General features: G+C 41.5%; 1 long non-coding RNA gene across 1 annotated transcript; it reads left to right on the forward strand.

Annotated features, from left to right (window-relative positions):
- Nucleotides 1-1,751: 1,751 nt before the first annotated feature.
- On the forward strand, nt 1,752-18,921 carry LOC101932024 (uncharacterized). Its single transcript, XR_010600598.1, has 5 exons — nt 1,752-1,975; nt 7,782-7,846; nt 14,668-15,053; nt 15,657-15,758; nt 15,871-18,921. It is a non-coding gene; the product is annotated as an uncharacterized LOC101932024 (long non-coding RNA).
- Nucleotides 18,922-21,948: the final 3,027 nt, after the last annotated feature.

The raw sequence follows: 21,948 nt of genomic DNA on the forward strand, positions 1-21,948 counted from the left end.
GTCAGGTGACCGGTGGCAAGAAATAAAGATCAAGCTCTGTGACGTTATCTGAACATATAGATTGTTGTTGCAACCACTGTTATATATTTGCAACAAATCTTGTACAAAGGTTCTTGAGTGAGGTGTCCATGAAAAGGTTATGATTTGCTGGTTATGATTATGCTATCTGTATGCATGTATCCTTTTTGTAAAGTTATAAGTATTGGCTCTATACCTGGATTTCAAATGTTTGCTCCTGGGGTAATGCCCGTGAAGTAATTAGCCAGCACATCTTGGAGGGACTATTCAAATTGAGTGGCCCATCAAAGGAACATTTAACTAACAGTGGACCATGGGAGATGCCTATCTACACTTAATGAAATTTCCTGCTCTGATTAGGTGAAATGCATGGTCACGTGACTTGCCCACATGACTCCAAACTCCATCTTGTTGCTGTAATTTTCCATGGTAAGAACAATGGGATGCCCTCCACATGGCAAAAGCTATAAAAGGCCCTGGAAACACATCCAATTTGTCTTCAATACTGCTTCTTACCTTTGGAGGAACTTTGCTACAAATTGGAGCTCTGAACAATGGACTGAATGACCCATCCAAGCTGTGGATGTATTCCAGAGTCTTGCCAGCAGTTTATTCCATCACTGCTACAAGCCTGAACCAAGAACTTTGCCATTACTGTATGTAATTGATTCCTTTAACTAATTTTAATTCTCACTTCTTTCTTTCTTTCTTTCTTTCTTTCTTTCTTTCTTTCTTTCTTTCTTTCTTTCTTTCTTTCTTTCTATAAATAAACCTTTAAATTTTAGATACTAAAGGATTGGCATCAGTGTGATTGTTGGGTAAGATCTAAGTTTTATATTGACCTGGGTGACTTTGGGATCAGAAGAACCTATTATTTGATGAAACGGGTTGTAAAGAACCACTCATCTCTGAGTCCAGTGGTTTTGGTGGTGATATAAGAACTGGAATACCTGAGGAAACTGCCTTTATGTTTTCTTGTTGGCCAACATGGTAAACAGGAGTTTATTTTTGTGGCTGGTTTGATATATCTTATAAAAGAATAATCACCAATTTTGGGCTGTGTTTGCCCTATTTCTCAGCAATTTGTCCTGAATTTGGCATTCTCAGTTATGACTCAGTAAGGCATGGTTACAAGCTCTTACTAGCACTCCTGTGTGTCACACCTTTATTACAGATGGGGGGTGAAGCAGGTGACTCACAGGTATGAATTGTTTGAAGTGGGCATAGAAGGGTGGGATGAGCTGTGATCTGTGGGCAACCCAAAAGAATCCACAGATATTAGCTGCAACCTTGTCACTTGGCAACCCCACCTCTTGCAAAGGGTAAGATCTAGCCCTTAGTTTATTGGCATTATCAGCACGGCTACATCTCATTTATTATTTCCTTCATGCAAATGTAAGTCAAACTGCTAGTAAAAGATGAGCATATTGTTAAGTGCTCCATTGCTTTTTCCCCACTCTACCCTCTAATCTGCTTCCACGGGGATTGCTTTGGGCCATACTGTCACAAATTGTGGGAGACAAGGGATCCCAAGGTCACCGAGGTGTTTCCCAATTAACACTTCAAATTACAGTTGTGAGGGCTAAGCATCTCTGCTCTCCACTCAGCTGTCAAAATTGCTGGAAAAAAAGACTGTCAAGGAGCAGCCTGCAGAGAGTCATCTGACCTTGGGTATCATTGAAGATGTAAATACATGTAAAGGTCTTTAGAAAGAAAGAGACAGAATTATTTCTCAAACTGTGTTCGTGGCTGATACCAGTAAATCAGAATTAGTGAGTTTTTTTGTGGGGCAGGTGGGGTGGGGGGGTTGCTTGTTGTTTTGTTGCTATTGTTTTTAGCGGCAAGGGATAGAAGCTGGACTCAAAGGATGTAATAGAAGGTGTCATCTGTCAACAACACCACCACCACATGACAACATGCAGCAAAGCTAGCAGCCACTTCCAATTCCTGGTGTGAGGTATGTGGGGTTTTAGTTTATCAGCTGAATATACTCATTCCAGCCAGTGTGGATAGTGGTTTGGGTTTGAAAAGGGGAATGCTAAGGTATCCTGAGTGGTATTGAAATTCAGTGTTAAAAAGGACTGCGTTGGTGGGATGCGAGTACACCACAAATATGAGACCCACGTTTTGATCATTTCATTTGTTTGCCATTTGAGAAGATCAACAGTTAAAGGCAGACTGAGCAAAGCACTGTCAAATGCACCGGAAACAATCCTGTACTTGCTGAAAGACAGACTAGAAGACCCAATAATTTTCCTCCCCTCCATCTCTGTAATTCTGTATTCAGTAGTTCCATACTATTGTGTGCTTTGAATTATATCCTTGAAAGGCATGTGCTGAATCCTTTCTTTATATTGAAGCCTTGCTGCAAGGCATAACCTACTGGATTACACACATGTTTGGGAACCAGGGATCCTGGGTTCTGTTCCAACTCAATCACTAACTTGCTCTGTGACCTTGTGCGAGTCACTTTATTTCTGTGCTTTAGTTACACTACCACTGTCAGTAAAAATGGGCTCACCCAGCTTTGTAAAACACTCTGAGATCTTTGGAAGAAAAAGAAGTGTGGTGGATGCATGCAATGTATTATTAAATGTGTGGAGCCCAGGGACATTACTCTCTGAGAATTTTGCTTCCCTAAATATAACTCAATGTGCCAGAAGGAGCCTTCAACTTGGTGTGGGCAGATGGATCAAGATAGGATGCATAGTCTATTTTTGTGGGTGTTGTGTGGGTCTGTTTTTTGTCGGTGGCTTTTTTTCTCGCCTTGTTCAGTTTGTAGAGGGAGGTAGGGGCAGTGTACTGTGATAGAAACAGAGCCCTGATTAGGACGTGGGGCTTGCCTGATTAGGGGAACTATAAAGGCATCCAAACAGTCAGCCAGTGGCAGAGGAGCAGCAAACAGAGCAGTGAACAGGGGCGTTTGAGTGGGACTTGCAGGGGTGTGTGTGTTCTGGTTTTCTTTCGGTGTTTGTTTGGGTCTGTTGTGGGTTTTGTTTTTCTCCCTTGTCAGGAATTCAGGCAGGAAGGCTGTGACAGGTACAGAGGCAGTAGTGGTAGTGACCAAAGCCATGGAAGAGACAATGAATATGACAGGATGTGGAAGCTGTAAACTGTACATAATGCTAGAGTGGGTACCTGAAAAGAGCTTCATTTGTTAGGAGTGTTACCTGATAGAGCTGATGGAAGAGAAGGTCTGAGACTTGAAGATGCAGGTAGAAACTATGGTGGAGTTTCAAAGGGGTTTCAAGCAGATGATGGAGCAAAGGCAAGAGGAGGCTGAAGGGAAAAAGTCAAGACTTCTTGCAGGTGCAAGCTGGACTGTAGAACTCAGGGACTGGAGACTGCTGGGTGAGGAAAGTGGTCAGTGTTGGAAGCATGTGACTACAAGAACCAGACAGAGGAAAAGAGAAGCCAGTGAAGAAGAAATAATGCTCAGGAACAGGTTTACTTTGTTGGATAATGAAGAAAGTCTGCAAATGAAGGAGGGAGGACAAGGAAGAAGAGAAGAGCAGCTAGTTCTGTAAGAAGAGGGGAAGAGCCAATGGAAATACGCATAGTTCAAAGCTCAGGAGGGTACAGAATGACTTGCAGAAAATTGTAAAGGAGAATAAAAGACATGAGAACTGACAGCCAGAAAGAACAGAAGAAAGAAAATATGGAATACACCATCACTGGAAAAAGCTGGTCTATGTGACTAGGGACTCCCTACTAAGAACAACAGATAGGCTTGTCACCAGAGCTGATCTGGAGAACAAAAAGGTGTGTGGTCTGCTGGGAACTAAAATACAGGATGTGGACCTGAGGCTGAAGAGGATCCTAATGGGAGCAGGAAAGAACCCACTGTTTGTCCTCCATGTGGGAACAAATGACACAGCTAGATTCTCACCGAAATATATCAAGGGAGACTATGTCAGGTTGGGGAAGATGCTTAAGGAAATGGAGGTTCAGGTTCCCTAGAGGAGGAGAACAAAGGTGAGACAAGATTATGATGATCAATAGATAGCTCAGGCAGTGGTGCTATAAGGAAAGTTTTAGTGGTGATATAAGGAAAGTTTTGGCTACTGGGAGGCATTCATGGACAGAGGACAGTTTCATGAGATGGACTCCACCTGAGTAGGGAGGGAAATAGACTTCTGGGATGGAGGTTGGAACAACTCATTAAAAGAGCTTTAAACTAGGAACTCAGAAGAGACTGTTGGGAGAGGCTCATATAATCTCCATGCCTAATTTTAACACTGAGAGGGAGGAAATCAAATAAGAATGTATACAGCAATGAAGAATGGACATTAAGAGGAAGGATAGTGTTGATACCAGTCAGATAGGCAATACCGGCAGTAGAATGACTTTACTGAATCAGGCAAAGAATTTGAACAAAGCCAAGCAGCAATAGGTAAGATGTTTGTACACATATGCAAAGAACTAACAATCGAAGAACTAGCACTACTGGTGCAGTAAGTGAAACTAAATATTAAAGAGATAACAGACACATGGTGGAGTAGTAGTCATGACTAGAGTACAGGTACTGAAGGGTATGTGCTGTTCAGGAAAGACAGAAATAAAGGCAAAGGTGGTGGAGTATCATGGTATTTAAATGATGAGGTAGACAGTAATGAAATTAGAAGTGATGGAATGGATAAAACAGAGTCTGTTTGGGCCAAAATCACTTTGGGGAAGAAAGCTACTAGAGGTTCCCGATCAGGGCCGGCTCTAACTTTTTTGCTGCCCCAGGCAAAAAAGAAGAGCGCTGCCCCGCCGTACCCCCCCCCCCAACGAGCGCCGCCGAAATCCCCGCTCCCCAGCACTACGCCACCCGAAGCCCCACCCCCTCCAAGCGTCGTGCCGCCCGAAGCCCCCGCCCCCCCTCCGAGCGCCGCACCGCGCCAGCCCCTGCCCTCCCAAGACCCCGCCCCCCGAACACTACGCCCCCTGAAGCCCCGCCCCTCCAAGCACCGCGCCGCCCGAAGCTCCCACCCCACCTCCGAGCACCACGCCGCCCAAAGCCCCGCCGCCCCCTCTTAGCACCGCGCCACCCGAAGCCCCGCCCCCTGAGCACCGCCCGAAGCCCCCGCCCCACCAAGCGCCACACCGCCAAATCAAAAAAATAAAATAAAAATAAAATAAAAACTCGAGCGCCGCCCTGCCCCAAGGTGCCGCTCCAAGCACGTGCTTGGTTGGCTGGTGCCTGGAGCTGGCCCTGTTCCCGATATAGTGCTTGAGGCATGTTACAGACCACCAGCATCCAAATTGGATATGGATAGAGACCTCTGCAATTTTTTTTTAATTAAATAAATGCTACAGGGAATTGTGTGATTATGGGAGACTTTAACTTCCCAGATATAGATTGGAAGACAAGTGCTACTCACAATAGTAGGTGCCAGATTTTCCTGGATGTGATGGCTGACAGATTTATTCACCAAATAGTTGCTGAACCAACAAGAGGTAATGCCATTTTATATTTGGTATTGGTGAGCAGTGAAGACCTCATAAAAGAACTGGTTGTAGAAGACAACCTTGGTTCAAGTGATCATGAGCTAATTCAGTCGAAACTAAATGAAAGGATAAATAAAAATAGATCTGCAACAAGGGTCTTTGATTTCAAAAGAGCTAACTTTAAAAAATTACGGGAATTACTTAAGGACGTGGACTGAACCAAAGAACTCAAGGATCTGAATGTGGAGGATGCTTGGAATTACTTTAAGTCACAGTTGCAGAAATTATCTGAAGCCCGCATCCCAAGCAAGGGGAAAAATATCATAGGGAAGGGTTGCAAACGAAGTTGGATGATCAAGCATCTTAAACAGGCGATGAAAGAAAGCAGAATGCTTACAAGGAATGGAAGATGGGAAGGATCAGCAAGGAAAGCTACCTCTTGGAGGTCAGAAAGTGTAGGGATAAAGTGAGAACTGCCAAAAGCCAAGCACAGTTGGACCTTGCAAAGAGAATTAAAACCAATAATAAAAGGTTCTTTCCTCGTTTTCTTCCTATTTATATGGCTATAGAAGAAGTAGGACCTCTAAACACTGTGCAAGGGGTAGAGATAAAGGATTATCTAGGCATGGCCCAACACCTAAATAAATACTTTGCCTCGGATTTTAATTAGGCTAATGAAGAATTTAAGGGTAGTGGCAGGGTGGCTAATGGCACTGAGGATATAAAGGTAGAAACTACCACATCCAAGGTGGAAGTCAAATTGAAACAGCTTAATGGGACTAAATCAGGGGGCCCAGATAATCTCCATCCTAGAATATTAAAGAAACTGGCACATGAAATTGCAAGCCCAATAGCAAGGATTTTTAATAAATTTGAAACTCCAGGGTTGTACCCTATGACTGGAGAATTGCTAATATAGTTCCTATATTTAAGAATGGGGAAAAATGAAATAGGAAGCTATAGGCCTGTTAATTTGACCTCAACTGTATGCAAGGTCTTGGAACAAATTTTGAAAGAGAAAGAATTAAGGACATAGAGGTGAACAGTAATTGGGATAAAATACAACATGGTTTTACACAAAGTATATCATGCCAGACCAACCTGATCTCCTCCTTTGAGAAGATAAATGATTTTTTAGACAAAGGAAATGCAGTAGATCTAATCTACCTGGATTTCAGTAAAGCACTAGTTTCACATGGGAAATTATTCATTAAATTGGAGAAGATGGGGATTAATATGAGAATTGAAAGGTGGATAAGGAATTGGTTAAAGGGGTGACTACAATGGGTCATACTGAAAGGTGAACTATCGGGTTGGAGGGAGGTTACTAGTGGAGTTCCTCAGGGATCAGTTTTGGGACCAATCTTGTTTAACATTTTTATTATTGACCTTGGTTGGTTTAAACTAGTGTAAATGGTGAATTCTCTGTAACTTGAAGTTTTAAAACCATGATTCCAGGACTCCAGTAACTCAGTCCGAAGTTAGGGTTCTATTTCAGCACTGGGTGAGATCAGACTAGATGATCACAATGGTCCCGTCTGACCTTAAAGTCTATGAGTCTATTGAGAATTCTTTTCTTTGATAGTTCTCTCAGGGGCTGTGTTGTCGGAGACAGATCACCGGGGCTGTAATCCTGAATCTGGCATTCACTCGTTGTGTGACCTTGGGGAACTCACATAACTTCTCTGTGTCTCAATTTAATCATAGAATCATACAGGTTAAATCACCCAGCACAACTCCCAGTACAACTCAATGAAACCTCCAAATCATGTCATTTGTGCTACAAACTAATAACTCAGACCAGGATTGTCTAAAGATTCAATAAGGGTTCATATGAATGTGGCATTGAAATCATGTGAAATACCTGGTTTAAACTGAACAAATGTCTGCACAAATCTCTGGTTAGTGAAACCACCATGTTTTGCAAAGCTCTAGTAGCTGAGCTACAGAACCCCACAGAGTTATTGTGAGGCTCAGCTTTTTAATGTATGTAGATTACTTTGCAATCCACAGATGGAAGGTGATGTGTAAAGTGCCAAAGGTTAGCTGACCTGAACATTAAACCTTCAGACACTATGACAGGGGCATAGGGTAATGTGACAATTGTGCATATGCTTTGAAAGTAGCAAAATTTAAGACCTACCATGTTTACTGCCCATTGGCCGAGGTCAGATTGGACTTGGAATTTGGAGTATTCTTTGTGCTGCAATCTGCAGAGGTAAAATTTCAGTGCTACCAGTTTCATTAATCTCACAAGATTGATATGTTTTTAGCCATTAGATTCCTTTGTGTAATCTGCCTGTCTTTAACTTAGTATCTCATTGTTCAAGCTTACAGGGAAAGACGGAAAGACCAAAGAGAATCTGTTTTCCTTTATGCTGCTCTTCATTTCCAGGTGAGGCTGAAGGTGTTATAATTTATCTTTATGTTTGTCTTATTACAGCTCTAAGCAGAAGACCTGAAAGGTGAGGGGCGGATACAAACCACATCTGGCTTCAGTTTTATGCTATTTATTAGAGCTGGTTGGAAATTTCCAACAACACATTTTTCTGTCGGAAAATGCAGATTATTCAAAATTGAAATGTTCTGTGATAATGTGTCAATTTTGACAATACTCCAGTGGAAATCAGGCAGGTTTCCATCTGAAACCTACCTGATTTCCTGCCAGCTTGCTCACCCATATTCTCTGCAGCTTGCCTGATGCGCTGACAGGCATCTGAGAGCCTGGTAGCCAGCTCCTGGGTCCTCAGCAGCCTATGCTCCCAGGTGAGCTGCCTGGGAGGCCTGGATCCCAAGCTCCCAAACTCATGGCTACCCAGCAAACTAGAGTCCCCAGTCTTCCAGGTCAGCTTGCCAGGAAGATTATCCCAGAGCTGGAGCTTTCTGAGTTTCCAAGCTCCTGGCTTCCCAGCAAAGTGCTCAGCTCCTTATCTGGCAGGCTGACAAGGTTTGGGGCAGGTCAAAGGGTCTCAGAAATATTTTTTTAAGGGATGAAGCAAATAATTTTACTTTTTCAAAACAAAATTTTGGAATTCCTGTTCCACAGGAAATTTCAAAATTTTATTTTTCATTCTGTTTAGGAACATTTTTTTTAATTGAATTGTTGCACAATGGGTATTCCAGTTTCCAGCCAGATCCATTATTTGTTCTTATTTAAAGCGTAAAGGGCAGAAATGGTACAACATTCCAACTGCAGTGTTCACTTACAATTGGGCTATACAGTAACGACAACAACACTACCTAGAATGGAGTAAACAGAATGGTCTATTTCATCCCATTCACTTCTAAGCAAAGACTAGAACCCAGGACTCCTGGCACCACATTCCCTGCCTTAACCAATAAAAAGGAGACAGCCTACTTTCATATTTAGACACCTTTGATTTTTGGCTAATTCTAATCACTGAAATAGTTGTATGCTAGAATCGTTTGTGTCTCCAATAACATTCCAAGCTAATTTACCAAGTATGTCCCTAAAACCTAGTCTGACTCTCAGAGCTAGGAGGTTGACATATTTAAAAACCTTTAGAGAACATACCAATCTATTATTTTATATGGTCTTCTTATCACCTCATCTAGAGAAAAGTGGTTTATGACTCATATAGCAGTTTGCTAGCTGACTCTGACTGTCCTAATTAGGTCTCCTTCAGAAGTGTGTGTGTGTGTGTGTGTGTGTGTGTGTATAAGGGATTTCCGCAAACCATGATTGTTTTGGAATAGAGGCCTATCAGAGGATATGTAAATTTGGGTAAATTTAAAACAAAATAAGTGACATGGAATAAAAAGGATTTGTAACTTCAAACATGAAACTAGATAATAGTATTTATAAGCCTATAAATTTTAAACGCTCCCAGCCTAATTTAAAAGCAGTTTAGTGATGCTGCCGAACAAGAAGAGTATAAACAGAAGGTTCCTTTGATTATCAGAATGTTTGCTTCTGAAAATTAGAACACAGCCATTTATCAGAGGGTGTCTCAAGGCTATAATCAGTTAAAGATATTCAAGAACGGAGGTAATTTAGTATGCTGAATGTCAATCAAGCTGGGGCAAAACGAGAAGCAATGTGCTAATGTAAATGTGAAATATGCATATGCTAAGGAAATATGTAGGAGCAAGTGATAATCGGGTACCCGATGTGTTACAGTCTTTTTAACACACAGTCATGTATGTGTGAACTCAAAGGATGCCCCTGCAAATTATGAAAATAAATATGTACCGTTAGTTTTAGCAAAACATGAATATGACTTCATGATGCCAATGTCTTCAATGAGGCCAGAGATTACGAGCATTTCACAATAGTTTCAAATATTAAACAAAAAAGGGAAAAGAGGGCAAACTTTCTCCAGGCATCATCCTTCCTTCAGCCCCTGCAGGTATTCCACAACAAAGTTAACAGTGATTGAATCAAGATGAACTTTGATGTCTGTGATCTATTCTCTGAAAACCTCCGTCTTCTAAGAAGGGATTTGGGTGAAGTGACAATAGGTGAAACCATGGCAGCATGACTCCATTGGCGAAAACAGGAAGCTCTAAGAACTGGGAAAGTTCTTATTTATTTTAATAAAAAAAAGTGGGACTCAATTTTGCCTCCCTCCTTGTACTGTTACCTGTGGCTGTGAAGGGTTAATTTCTTTTTGGAAATAGGACTAGCAATGCAAGGGTGATGTCACATAAGCATGAATATATTATGGAAGACTATCAACCTATGGACTGAGCAATGGAATCACAGAACATTCAAAAAACAATGTCTCAGCTTCATAACTGTTATGTGTATCTTGTACTTGTTATACGGGATGGAGGGTGGGAAGGAGGCTATAGGAACTAAAAATCACTGTACCAGGTTGGAGAGGGGGACCTAAATCAATCACTGGGAATAATTAATGCAAATCCCTAGGCAGACAGACAAGTCTGGAGAGGAGCTTTACCCCCCGGGGAGAAATTGTATACACTACTTTGACCTGATTAAAGAAGGCCATCCAAACAAAGAAGAAAACTGTATAAAGTGCCAGCCTGTTATTGAGGAGCGGTTACTCTGACTACGCGACCCAAGAACTGATATGACACTATGACCAAGAGGTGAAGAAGAAACTTTAAAGATCTGAGACCCACCACATGTACTAAATTGTAGAGAGGTATTACCAGGTAAACTTGTGCAGTAAGCTGTTTATTGTTTTATGATTTGTTTCCTCTGTAATACTTTTGTTCTAAATAAATACTTTGTGTTATGAAGCTGCTGGCTGATTAACCTTGTCACTGTCCCTGAGAGAATAGAACTGTCAGTGCTGAACTAAACGACAATCACAGTGAATTGCAGCCTAAAATCCTGGTGTGGCGGGAGAAGAACTCTGAAAAAAGAACATTGAGAAAAGTGATGAGTAGAGGCCCACTACCTGAATGGGGGCTCAAGAAGGCCACAAGGGGGTCAGAGGTGCCAACTGTGGCAGAAGTGGGGAGCCAGTTTGGAGACATAGGTTCCCCCCAAGGTTGGTCTTGGCCTTTGTCCATTTTCTTTCGTACTGCATTTCACTGTGATCATCTCAGCAAGTCTGAGTTTAATTCGGCACCTGCAGTCCTGCTCTCTCAGGGGCAATGACAAGGTTAATAAGCCAGCCAGCCACATAAATCCACATGGGGTTTGCAGGTCCAAACTCCAGTTAATTCTGTGAAGGAAATGAACCCAGGTCTCCATAACTGCTGAGTTTCTTCTCTGTGATAACACTGACCAATAACGATATGTTTCTTTGAGACACAAAGAATGTCTTGAGAAATATGTGTTGAGAAATATATATTTGTGAAGGGCACTCACTGAAAGTGCCCCCTTCTGGTCAGGTATGGGACATAGTAAGCTCTTATCTTTGCTGGCACCACTTATTGACAGGCATTTTGACTCTAGTAGTCTGCCCCCTCATGACTTGGCCCTCCATTCAAGTCACACATTTATGTCCACCCCTTTGGACATATATAAACAATCCAGAAATTGCATAATGCTATTGATTAGGTGCGACCCTTCAGCCCTCCCCTGGGTGAAAGTCTCAGGGGCTTGACTCTTGTCTCCAAAGCCTCCTTTCACCTAGCTTCCCCGTACCAGAGATAGGCTTTCTGCACCTCCTAGAGGTTGTTAAGGGAACCCATCAGGCAAGCTGCAGAAAATATGGGTTCTGATCCAGGGCCCAGCGGTAGGCACTAATACCCACACACACACCCTGCTGCCTCAGCCCTGGGCTCCCCACACCAGTGCTGACTCCGCCCGCTCCCCCCTTGCCTACAACCGGTCTGGCGCTGGCAGGGTCAGGGTAAGCAGCGGGGCTCCTCCTCGGCTGTGCCTCAGCCCAGGGTCCCTCAAGCCAGGGCTCCCGCCTCCAGGACCAGCCAGGACCCGGGAGGACAGAGTCAGGGACTGCCCCGGCAGGGGGCTGAGGAACCCCGTCTGGGCAGCCCCAGAGGGAACAGAGCCCCAGAGACTGGGATGCTGGCCCCACATGGCAGTGCCCTGCCCTCTATGGCCCTGCTGATGCTGCTGCTTCTGGCCACCCTGCCGCAGTCCCTGCTTTGCTAAGCCCCGGCCGCCGTGTTGGGGGGCGGCCACCCTCAGGTGGCTCCGTGTGCCCCGTGGAGTGGCCCCCAGCCCGAGTGTCCCCCGCTCGGCGCCTACCCGGCCCAGCCACAAGGTGCAGGCGCTGCTCCCCTGCAAAAATGTGCTGCCCCAAGCACGTGCTTGCTTTGCTGGTGCCTAGAGCCGGCCCTGTCCTACCAATCCCTTCTTTCCCAAAGGATAAAGTAAAAATATCCAGGTGTGGCAGGATGGGGCTGCTTAACCATTTCCTTACTGGTGCAGTGCTTGTATATCCTGTCACTGCACTGTTAATGTCTTATCCTTTGTCATGGATCCTCATTACAACAGTTGATGGAACAAGCCTGCCTTTTTACTGTCCAGATAAGATACTATTTTAAAGTTCTTAAAAACCTATTGCATACAAATTAATTGAAATATTAGCACTGGGCCCTTTGGGTTAATATATATATTTTTTTCTTCATTCTGTATGAAGGATTCCTACTTCAACTAGTTTCCTTTGGAAAGTAATTTATTGACAGAAAAGCTTTCCATTCACTTTTCTTACTATAATGAGAACTATTAGAAACCCAAGAGTCGTTGTAATAGATCATTGATACTCAATTGGTGGCCCATGGGCCAAATGTGGCCCTCCAAGGCTTTCAGTGTAGCCCTCTGGCTCACCTTTGGAAAAAAATGTTTAAAATTAAATTCATGAAGTGATGCACTGCCTATCATTTGCCTATGACTTCCTTAGTAAGTAACTTACTGGCACTGCTTAATTTGTAATGAAAGGTGCCGGGGCTCAACCCTGGCAATCCCTGGCACAAATTAAGCACTGCTGAGTAGCCAGAGAGCAGAGGCTGCTGTCCAGGGACCCTGCTCTGAAGGTAGTGTTGCCAGCGGCAGCTGCGTAGAGGTAAGGGTTGCATTGTATGATGTATTGATACCCTTACTTCTGCACTACTGCTGGTGTCGGCACTGCCTTCAGAGCTGGGCGGCCAGAGAGTGGAGGCTGCTGGCTGGGAGCCCAGAGATGCTGGGGGTTATGAACTGCCAAGGTTAGGGATGTGGGGGCTCAGCCCCACCAAACCCAGGCACAAATTAAGCACTGCTTACTGGATCTTAAGTTCTTGCGATAGCATCGGCTATGACTGAGCTAGGACACTGCCCATTTTTTCATTAGTGTTGGAAATGGAGACAAAAATGAATGAGAGTGGGAGTAAACATTGCAAAGTCAACAGAAAAACAGAGTATTTAACCAAACTGAACAGTGGATTCTCTTTTTATCATGCTACCTCTTTTAAACACAAAGCCTTTGTGTTTCACATGCCAAACCACTGTATCCATCTGTAAGGTCATCGATGTGAGGAACCACTTTGAATCAAAGCACAGTAACTTCAGTGTGGCCTATCCTGCTGGCAGTGTTGCAAGATGTGACAAAATTGAAAATCTGAAGTCTTCGTATCACACTTCAAATTTCATTGTCATAACATCAGCAACTGTACAGGAAAAAGCAACAGTTGCTTCTCTTCAGATGATGTTGGTACCAGCTAAAAAGAAAAAGCCTTTCCTGAATGCCGAGCTTGTGAAGGAGTGCATGTTGGAAAAGCTGGAGGAGTTTTTGCTGGAGATAATAAAGACTACATTGTGAACTGTGTGCAGCAAGTTCCCCTGTCTGATTCCATGGCAGTATGAAGACTGGAGGTAATTTACGAGGATTGTTTGTCAGCACTGCTTTCCAATTAAAAAACCACACCAAATACATGTCTCTTTCTATGGGCAAATCAAGCAATTAAAGTGACACTGCCCAGTTATCGCTGTTTGTAAAATTTTTATGATGGTAAAATTTTCAAGGAAGAATTTTTATGCTTAGTAGAATTAGAAACCTACACTACAGGAGAGATCATTTTGGAAAGGGTAAAAGGCTTTTTTTGAAAAAAATGGTTTAGATCTGCAGAAAGTAACCTTACTTGTTACAGACAGAGGCCCCTCCATGACAGGGAATGAGAAGGCTTTGCTTCATGTTTGGCAGGGACTTACCCTTCATTAAATACACTTTAGTGAATGATGCAGTGGACTGTCCTGTGCGGTAAGTAGTCTGGGGGTTTGAAAAAAAAAACAAATAGTATTGTGATGAGATTAGTGAACTACATAACGATCATCGTCTTTTAAAAACTCTTTTACAAGACATTTCAGCCAAATACAGTGATCTGTTGCAGCCCAATGATATTCACTGGTTAAGTAGGGGATGTGTGTTAGAGAGGTTTTGTGAGGCTCAAAAAGAAACAACATTTCTTTCAAACCACAAGCCCAACAAGCTTGTGAGTTCCTGGAATTTATGAATGGATGTCCCCTTTACGTCACTGGTAGCTTCTCTGTATGATATTCCTGATCACTTGAATTCCCTCAACTTGTAGCTCCAAGGCCGAGCAAGCAGTGTTGGGTCTGTTCAAAAAAGTTTGTGCCTTTGAGGAATCTTGAAATCTTTCACACAGACTTGTTGCACTTTCCCACATGGTGTGTTGTTGCTATGATGAAATTTAGAGGAAAATGAGGTAAGAATTTCTAAACAAGCTGACTGAAATTTTTAAAATGTGAATTAAGAATTTTCAAATTCCAAAGGATTTGCTTTTATTTGTTCATGATCTATTTGTTGTCTCTGCCAGTGGACCATGCCCTTCTGAAGCAAAGAACATTCTTGATTCAATTGATGAAGGTGCCTTTCAATTAGACGCTGTAAGGCTCCAGAGCTGAGCGGTCTTGAAGACAGAATTCAGAGAAGTGAGACTGTGATTTCTGGACTCATTATCCTGACCAACTTCAGAATACCCAGAATCTAGCCATCTATCTTTTAATGATATTCAGATCAATGTACCTCAGCGAATCTGGGTTTTCTACCATGAACATTAAAAAACCCAACACTGCAATCATCTGATAGATGAGTATCTCCACCAGTGCATGCACCTTGTCCTGACTTCCTACAAACCACTCTTCACAAAACTTGCCAGACATCATTGGTCACCTCTCCCATTAGAGACTGCCACAAAGACAGGTAATAATGTTGATTTATAAACATTGTTAAAAGATAGAAACACTAATACTTATGTTGTGATCAAGGTCTTTATTTATTGTCAGATGAAGGTTTTGTTTCTTTATTTTGTCAGCTTTCTGTGCAAATAGTCTCTCTTGTCATAAAGTTCTCAAATTGGCCCATGGGCAGATCTAATTGAGTATCACTGTAATAGGTGGTACATATTAAGGCTTTATCAACTGTTCTGGAAAGAACTAACATTATTGACCACAACTTAATCTGAATCTTGGTCCAATCCTTTCCTTATAATAAATACAAATTTTCTATATTTTGGATTATTATTTTTCATTTTCATGCATGTATGTACATCTTGATTCCATTGGAGACTAAAAGTGCTAAATGCTTTTATAGAAAAGTCTTACAGAATTTAATAGAAAATGATGAACTTTCTATATCATCGTTGAACCACCGTATAGAATTTAAAAATGAATTGTATTCCTGATACTATATTTTTTTATAATGAAGACCACTCTCTACAATATTGTAACAATTTTCAGAATAATATCCGTAGAAACTTGTAGTTATGAATGCTATGCTAAGGGCAAAAATGTTTCTTGCTTCAAGGCATAAAAAGATCACTGAACTTTTATCTATGGGCAGTACTGCAAAATTGACTATGAAGATTTCTGCCATCCTCATAAGCATCAGAGATAAGCAATAATGGAGGTAAGACATTGTACTTGACCAACTTTCTAAAACTGATCCAGTACAAAAAAAATATCTTTTATGTTCCTATGTCAAATAACCAAGAGCTCTGTTTTTACTTCTTTTCCTCTAGATGGTACTTTATCAGTCATTTAACTTCCGTAGACATGCTGAGCTGAAGAAGGAAGAGAAAGATCATTATATATAATTCTCCAGAAATACAAAGCAACCTATTCAGTGAAATAGTTTCAATAAGACAGCTCAAAATACACAGCTAATTTAGGTCTGAACTGTTTAGACTGTGTAATCTTCTTTTGTACACCCAAACCCTATTATAACTGGATATACAAACAATATTGAAAGACTCAAATTTTCACGAAGTAAATGCACAAAAGCTACTCTGCATTATACACATGGCTTGGTTCAGATTCTCCCCTCTCTCTCGTTAGTTCCTTTAAAGACAATGAACGTTGGAAGAATAAAGAGAAATGGAAACAAAGTAATAGAATGGGCTATTTTTTACTATAGTAAATGCTACATGTATTTTAATGTAGTGTATTCCCAATCTTCACATAATAATTACTTTCAAAGTCTGAAATAACCTCAAACTACTCTATTGTTCCTTAGCATTTTTCTTAGGGTTTGTCTACACTGCACCACAGATCAGTCTATGATGGTGCCAATTACAGAGTGCTCTAACATGGAGCACTCTAACTGCCCTGTGTAGACCCTGTTGGTGTGAACTAAAAAAGACCTAGTTGATTTAGTCCTTTTTCAAACAGGATTGCATTGACATGCACTAGGTAGCAGTCATTTCACAAAGTATAGAAATATCATTTAATTTAGGTGACCAGTCACACTTAAAAATAACAAAATTCATATTCATAGTGACCAATTCAAGGATAATGTGCAGGCTGAGATTTTAATGTACAATTATAACTAGTGAATAAATCTGGGGCTACCGAGATCAGTTTGCTGATTGATTCTAAAGATAGTACAGAACTAAATTTGTCAGATAAATTGTTCATTGCAAACAGTTCACCTAGCAGTATCAGTAACTGCCATCTGTGCTGGGTGCTTGCTCTCTCAAAACATGTTATTTCAGTTGCAGTGTAAGTTTCAGAAACACATAATGAAGCTTGACTTCTCTCTGGTATATCCATAAGAGGTTATACTTGAATGGCATACTATAAAACCTATACATACAATATGTCATAGATTATATTATATGAAGGACTAGGATTCATACCCTTCAACTATCCCAAATTTCCCTGCAGTCCACATGGATATTTGCTGTACTCACTTGTATGAGACAAGTGTTAACAATGAAACTGAGGCTACCAAAAGGTTAGTGATGCTAAAGACATCATTTTAAATTTCCAGCACTAATATTGTTCCTTGTTTCATCATTTAAACTATACAACTTCCAGCTTTAATATTGTCAGATTTTACAAGCTAAACAGGGTTGGGCCTTGATGGCCTCTGGATGGGAGACCCCCCAGAACATCTGCTTGCTTTGGGAAGCAGCAATGACAGCTCAGTGGGCAGCATTCTTCCCACTCAGTATTGAAACAATGCTGGCGATAGGGGATACATTGAAAAATGGGACCTAAAACCAAAGTTTTTACCGTATGTGCTTATTTAATATCTCATGGAATTTTTTCTAAGCTTCAGAGTTTTAACCTTGCCAAATCCTAGCCAAATTGTAACTTGGGTAATGACATCTTGCCTACCTACAAACAGTCCCTGTGGTTCCTAATGGATGTGACACTATTCTTTTCTGAACTGCTGTGTCATGCTTCTTTGTACTGTTAAATACCTGCTGTGGTTTACCATACAGGAGGTCATCATTTCAATGAGGCATGAGGTGATTCATGTACGTAAGTAGGGCTTGATCCTGCACCTCCAGAATTCAATGAGTTCAGGACCAGGAGTACAGTTTGTAAAACACTTTAGGATCTTTCTGAGACAAAGTGTGATATTATAAATGTAATTCATTATTATTTTTCTCATGGCCCTTTGAGAAGTATCATCAAAATTGTAGAGAGACTCCTACAAATTTTACTTTTTCAAGATGACTTAGTTGAAGTTCAGTAGGTACCACTGGTTATCATGGAGCCATTGATTAACAAAGGACTCAAGGCACATCTGAGAATCACAGAGCAATCATTTTAAATTTCACTTGTGGGAAAAGTCTTACAAAGTCTTTTAAGAGATCAAAACAGGAAAAGTACTTAGAAATACACAGTGTGAGCAAAGACTGATGACCTCTAAGAAAGGAAAGTCATGCCTCACCATCTAGTTGTATTTCTTTGAGGATAAGCCTACCATGGGAGACAAAAGTGGGATGCAGTGGGCATCACATCCTCAGATATCCAGAAAGGATTTGACAAAGGTCCAGCTCAGAGGTTACTTTCTTTATTGTAAAGTTGCTCAAAAGCATGTGGGTTAGCTCCCTGTTAGGGTTGTCTCTCTGTTCAAAGGCAGTGGAGATATGGAGGAGGAGCGGGTTGGGCAGCAGGGGCATCTGGATATATTAAGTGCTGTGAAATGCCATACATTAATGTTTCACATGGCAACACCAGCTCTATTTATCTCTGTCACTTTCCACAGTAGCTACTGAATTATCTTCTGAAGTGTTGCTTTTCCATTGGAACATAAGTCTTTCTAGGTGATGCATCTTGTACAGCACTTGAGGTGCATTTTGCTCTGAGTATGTTGGGAGGCATTTCAGCCATTAATTCTGAGTGTGGCTCTGGACCATTGTCCAAAAGTTTGGGAAACATAAAAAGGTGTTTTTCACTATTACAGAATTTACATATAAGGCATGATCTTGCACAACTCAGCTGTAGAGTTTTGTGCACTTTAGGACAACATAAAATGCAATGAGCAGGACAGGGAGCATAGAGGAACTTGTTTTTAAATCAGGGCCTGATCCAAAGCCCAATGAAGTCAATGGAACAACTCTCATTGACTTAATACATACCAAGAAGGGACCACCTTGATAATCCAGTCTGACCTCCTGGAAAACACAGGCAATAGAACTGTCTCCGAATATTAGCTAGAGCATATCTTTTAGGAAAAATCTAATATTGGTTTCCACCACAACCCTAAGTAAATTGTTCCAATGATAATTAACCTCACTATTAAAAAAGTATGCCTTATTTCCAGACTGATTTGTCTAGCTTCAACTTCTAGACATTGGATCATGTTGTAAACTTTATCTCCTAGATTGAAGAGTCTTATCAAGTATTTGTTCCCCATGTAGGTATAAACTGTGGTTGAGCCATTCCTTAACCTTCTCTTTTTAAAAATAAAAAGATTGAGCTATTCGACACTAATCACTATAATGCATGTTTTCAAATCCTTTAATCATTCTCACGGCTCTTCTTTTAATTCTTTCCAATTTGTCAACATCCTTCTTGAATTGCAGATGCCAGAACTGGACACAGTATTCCAGCAGCAGTCACACAAGTGACAAATACAGAGGCAAAATAAACCCTCCACTTCTACTCAAGATTTCCCAGTTTATGCGTCCAAGGATTGCATTAGCCCTTTTGGAAACAGCATTGCACCAGGAGCTTATGTTCAGCTGATTATCCACCATGACCCCCATATGTTTTTCAAAGTCATTGCTTCCCATGATAGAGTCTCCCATCCCTGTATATAAGACCCACATTTTTGTTCTTCGATGTATAATTTACATTTAGCTATATTAAAATTCATATTTTTAGCTTGCACCAAGCTTACCAAGTGATCCAGCTTGCTCTGTATGAGTGACCTGTCCTCTTCATTATTTATTGCTCCACCAATTTTTGGGGTTATCTGCAAAATTTATCAGTGTTTAATTGTATGTTTTCTTCCAGGTAATTGATAAAAATGTTAAATAAAGTAGGGATAAGAACTGATCTCTGTGGGATGCCACTAGAAACATACCCACTCGATGATTAATCTTGGCTTACAATTACATTTTGAGACATATCAGTTAGCCAGTTTGGAATCCATTTAATTGTGTATCCGTCTAGTTTAAACAAAGTGTTGTGCGGTTACAAGTCAAATACCTTACAGAAATCATCACTATTATCAATACTGTTATCTTTATCATCCAGACTTGTAATCTCATCAAAAGAAATATCAAGTTAGATCCTGCCAAACTATTTTCCATAAATCCATGATGATTTGCATTAATTATATTATACTTCTTTATCAGCTGCTCTATTATCTTGCCTGGGATAAATGTTAGATCAATGACAGGCCTATATCTGGTCATCCTGTTTACCCTTTTTAAGTACCGGCACAACATCAGTTTTCTTCTAGTATACTAGAACTTCTGCAGTGTGCTAAGACCTATGGAAAAAACAACATTAATAGTCCAGCAAACTCTTCAGCCACTCTTAAGACTCTTGGATGCCAGTTAACTGAGCCTTTAATGTTAATACCTGCTGTTTATCATTCTCCCATGATGGGAGAACTCAAAGGGTCCCGAATGTAATTGCTGCTGTGTGTCCAGTAAGTGATTGTTTCCTTGTATCATGAATAAGAGGGGACCATTTAGTCAAGTTCCATATTAAGTTTCCTGCCTCCTCAAACATGTCCATTCTTTATCTGCATTTTGCATATTTTCTATCCTGGGCTCTTGAGAGTAAAGGAGCAGATGCTCAGGGGCTTTGAGACTGAATACTGCTCAGTGAGAACTACTACTTAGTGTTTTTTTTAAACAACTAACAAAATCATCCAAAGCATAAGACTTGATGGTGATGGGGAACTTCAACTTCCCAGACATCAGTTGGGAAAATAATAAATGATGGCACAGATTATCCAATAAGTTCTTGGAATGTATTGGAGACATTTTTTTTTTATTTCAGAAGTTGGAGAAAGCTACTACAGGAGAGGCTGTTCTAGATTTGATTTTGACAAACAGGGAGGTACTGGTTGAGAATTTGATAGTAGAAGGCAGCTTAGGTGAAAGTAATCATGAAATGGTAGAGTTCATGATTCTAAGGAATTGTAGGAGGAAAAGCAGCAACAATAAAATATAATGGATTTCAAGAATGCAGACTTCAGCAAACTCAGGGATCTGGTAGGTAAGATCCCATGGGAAGCAAGGCTAAGGGGAAAAATAGTTTAAGAGAGTTGGCAGTTTTTCAAAGAGACATTATTAAAAGTACAAGAGCAAACTCTCCCACTGCGTAGGAAAGATAGGAAATATGGCAAGAGACCACCCGGATCATAGGTGCCAACTTTTCCGAGCACCAGTGGGTGCTCAACCCCCCCACCCTGGCCCCACCCCGACTCCACTCCAGCCCTGCGCCCTCCCACCCCTGCCTCACCCCCATTCCAACCCCTTCCCCAAAGTCCCTGCCCCAACTCCATCCCCTCCCTGCCCCTATTGGATTCCTTCCCCAAATTCCCACCCGGGCCCCACCTCTTCCCCAAGTGCACCGCGTTCCCTCTCCTTCCCCCTCCCTCCCAGCACTTGCCACCATGAAACAGCTGTTTCGCGGCAGCAAGCGCTGGGAGCTAGGGGGAGAAGTGAGCTGCGGCACACTCAAGGGAGGAGGCAGATGTGAGCTCGGGCGGGGAGGGGGTGCGAGGAGCTGCCGGTGGGTGCAGAGCACCCACCAATTTTTTCCTAGGTGCTCCACCCCGGACCACCCACGGAGTCGGCACCTATGACCCGGGTATAACCAGGAGATCTTCAATGATCTGAAACTCAATATAAACAAATAACACAAGTATGTAGGGACAGAATTAGAAAGGACAAGGCACACAATGAAATTACTAGCTAGAGACATTAAGGGTAACAGGAAAACATTCTACAAATACATTAGAAGCAAGAGGAAGAACAATGATAGAGTAGTTCCATTACTCAATTGGCGGGGGGGGGGGAGAGACAATAACAAAATGTGGAAATGGTAGAAGTACTAAATGACTTTTTTGTTTCAGTTTTCATCAAAAAGGTTAGTTGTGATTGGACATCTAACATAGTTAATGCCAGTGAAAATTAAGTAGGATCAGAGGCTAAAATAGGGAAAGAACAAGTTAAAAATTACATAGACACATTAGATGTCTTCAAGTCACCAGGGCCTGATGAAATGCATCCTAGAATACTCAAGGAGCTGACTGAGGAGATATCTGAGCCATTAGTGATTATCTTTGAAAAGTCATGGAAGATGGGAGAGATTCCAGAGGGCTGGGAAAGGGCAAATAT

Source organism: Chrysemys picta, chromosome 4 (assembly GCF_011386835.1).
Source record: "Chrysemys picta bellii isolate R12L10 chromosome 4, ASM1138683v2, whole genome shotgun sequence".
Taxonomy (NCBI): domain Eukaryota; kingdom Metazoa; phylum Chordata; order Testudines; family Emydidae; genus Chrysemys; species Chrysemys picta.